Genomic DNA, 3625 nt, shown 5'->3' with positions numbered 1-3625 from the left:
CATTGATGTGATGAGTATTGTTTCGGAATAATATGTGTCGACTCAAAAAATTCAGATTACAATTATTTAATTCAATGGCTTCCTCTAGTACAGTAATTTCGTCTCTTTTTTTTTCTCCTTTTTTTAATATTTTTTTTATCTGTTTTTTTTTTTAATGAATGGAAGGTGGTGATGGAGCGAGTAGTGGCTGGTTGGTGTTGGTGTTGGTGTCGGTGGAGTTGTGGTCGTTATTGTTGTTGTTAGTGGTGGTGATGCGACGTGTTGTTGATGATATTTGATGATGGGATTTTGGTGTTTTCAAATCTACTTTTTTAAATCTTTTTTATTTTGTTGGAGTTATTTTCAGATCTGTTTATTTTTTTCTTTTTCATATGAGTGAAAGATATTAAAAAATATCTACTAAATTATATACATCGTCTTAGGTTAGATATACATTTTTTTTGTATTAAAATTACACATATTTTTATTAAAATTACAGTTTTCTCTATTAAAGTTACACTTTTTTCTATTAAAGTTACATTTTTCTACGTTTTTCTCTATTATTAAAGTTACACTTTTCTCCATTAAAATTAAACTTATTTCCATTAAAATTACACTTTTTTCTATTAAAGTTACATTTTTCTCTGTTAAAGTTACATTTTTCTCTATTATTAAAGTTACACTTTTCTCCATTAAAATTACACTTTTTTCTATTAAAATTACATTTTTCTCTGTTAAAGTTACATTTTTCTCTATTTTATCTATTAAAATTACACTTATCTTCATTAAAGTTACACTTATCTCTATTAAGGTTACCCTCTCAATGGACTAAAGTTATACTCTTAATGGACTAAAATTACACTCTCAAAGGACTATAGTTATACTCTCAATTAAAGTTACACTCTCAAAGGACTAAAGTTACACTCTCAATGAATTAAAGTGACACATTTAATATGGACTAGATATACACTCTCAATGGACTAAAATTATAATTTAATGGACTAAAATTACACTTTAATGGATTAAAGTTACACTTCTGGACTAAAATTACAATTTAATGGACTAAAATTACACTTTAATGGACTAAAGTTACACTTCTAAAAGACTAAAGTTACACTTATAAATCACTCAATTTAAAATGAGTTGTGTTAAAATTTTAAAATAATATTTTTAAAAATTTGTCGTAAACTTGCTTCAAATTTTAAAATTTGTCGTAAAACGCAAAATTTGTCGTAAATTTACTTCAAATTTTGAAATTTCAAAATAATATCCGTCAAAACCGCTTTTTTTTTGTTAAAGTTACACTTTTTTGTGTTAAAATTACACTTTTAAAACAGTAAAAGTGTCATAAAATTTGTATAAACTTTCTCTCAAAAAAAAAATTGTATAAACTTGAAAGTATAAGAAAACAAAAGATAGTGTTAATTGTGTAGAATAATCAATTTGTGATTGTATAATTAAAGCTAGAGAGAGAAAGTGAAATTAATTAGTGTATAGGAAACTATTTAGTGTTAAGTGTGTTTCTTGCTTTCAATCTCAACCATCAATATTGGACGATCCAAGAGATGTGGTGAGGACTTAGGGACTCAAAATATATGAGGGACTTATAAGAACTTGTATCAATATGTATATGTATATGTATATATAGGGTCAAGATCCGGTGAGAACCACTAACATAATGAGAACCGTGAGAACCCTTACTAAATCTCCACCAAATCTTGTTTCGAAAGTTTAGGTGAATCATTTAACCTTAGTATAGTTTATTCAAACACATTTATTATTAAAAATAAACAAAATTTATTGATTCTATTAACAAAATATAAATTTAATGAACAAAAATACAATTAGCTATACTATAACGGCTATAAAGGCACGAAAAGGAATACTTTGTGCATGAAAATTGTTACGTGCATAAAAATGATAACTACGTGCATGAAAATAATTGGCTCTAGATGCACGAAAACGAGTTTTAGACGCATGAAAATGTTTAGATACATTAAAAAGAGTAGTAGGTGCATGAAAATTAATAAAATGTATTTCGCCTCGATTTTCGTCAAGAGTTTATACTTTTGGGACCAAGAAATATGTTACCTATTCATAATATTCTATGCCGAATCCAAATATGTCGTTTTTTTTAAAAAAAAAAATACGTAAGGTGGAGTTATCAAGGTTCTCATTACATTGGTGGTTCTCATAGGATCCCAAATATGTATATATATATATATATATATATATATATATATATATATATATATATATATAGGAATGGGATCATGTGAGGATACACTATCTTTTTGAGGATTGAGGATTGTGTTACAATATCAGAGTTTCTTCAATACAATATCACAGGTTATTCGATAAAATATCACACAAAAAAACCATGCAAAAAAAAAAAAATTTTCAAAAAAAAAAAAAAATTTTGACAAAGGTCGATTTTTCGTGATATTTTATTGAAGAACTTGTGATATTGTATTCACAAATCCTCAATCCTCAAATATTTAGGAGTTCTCATAGGATCTTGACTCTATATATATATATATATATATATATATATATATATATATATATATATATATATATATATATAATTAGGTTTAAATTAGTCCACTTAGATTAGATGAGTCCATGTGTCCTCATCTTATCCATTAGATTAAAAAAATAAATGGCCAAGAATAGAACAAAATCAAGGGTCGGGATTAAATATGAAATTATAAAACCCTAATTCACTCCTTCCATTCATCACATTTCACTGCCTCCTTCTCACTTCTCTCTCTTCCTCTCATCTTCATCCTCCCTCTCATCACTCCGACACCCCGCCGTCACCAGACTCACGCTGCCGCCAATGTACCAGGCCCACTCCTCCTTTTCAGATCTTCATCCACACGACCTACCACCGCCTTTCCTTTTCTCACGCAGCCGCCACCACGACAACCCACCACCGCCCTTCCTCTTCTCACTTTTTCATCTTTTCAGATCTGGAGTTTTATTTGTTGTCGTTCTCCTTCTTGCAGCCCACTGTCGCCACCTCCAAAAGCCGTGCACCACCAGTCGTTTTCTGCGTCTTCGCGTTTTCCTCTCTTCCTTCTCTGGAATCCCGCTTTTCCGCCCTTCTTTTTCTTATTGGTGAAATTTTTTCAGATCTCAAATTTTTTTAGATGTTGGTGGTGGGGGCAGTTGGTTTTTGTTGTTGTTGGCGTGATTGCGGTGGTGTTTTGTAAAGGTTGTGGTGGCGCGGAGGTTTTTCTCTCGCATCTCTCCTATTTCTCTTTTTTTTTTTTCTATATTTAAATGGTGGCTGTTTTGTGGTGGGACTGTGGCGGTGTTTATGTGGTGGTTAGGGTGGTTGTTGGTGATGGGTCACGTGGTGGTCGTGATTGACGTTGGTCGTCGTCGTTATTGCTTATATATAAAATTACTCGCATTAAAGTTTCGTCTCACAAGCATTAAAGTTTCACTCGCGTACCATTAAAGTTTCAATCGTATACCAGTAACGTTTAACTCGTATATCATTAAAGTTTCATTCGTAGACTATTAAATTTGCAATCGTAAATTAGAGAAATTACTAATTTTTACATTATTACATAAATACAAACTTTTATATTGAAAATGGCCTAGAAAAAAATTAAAGTTTCACTCGTCACCATTA

The 3625-nt window shown here is 30.3% G+C and overlaps 1 non-coding gene across 1 annotated transcript; it reads left to right on the top strand.

Moving 5' to 3' along the window:
* On the top strand, positions 1 to 77 carry LOC141636845 (small nucleolar RNA Z155). Its single transcript, XR_012541425.1, has one exon. It is a non-coding gene; the product is annotated as a small nucleolar RNA Z155 (small nucleolar RNA).
* Positions 78 to 3625: the final 3548 nt, after the last annotated feature.

Source organism: Silene latifolia, chromosome Y, assembly GCF_048544455.1.
Source record: "Silene latifolia isolate original U9 population chromosome Y, ASM4854445v1, whole genome shotgun sequence".
Taxonomy (NCBI): domain Eukaryota; kingdom Viridiplantae; phylum Streptophyta; class Magnoliopsida; order Caryophyllales; family Caryophyllaceae; genus Silene; species Silene latifolia.
This window is presented reverse-complemented; position numbering and strand designations above follow the sequence as displayed.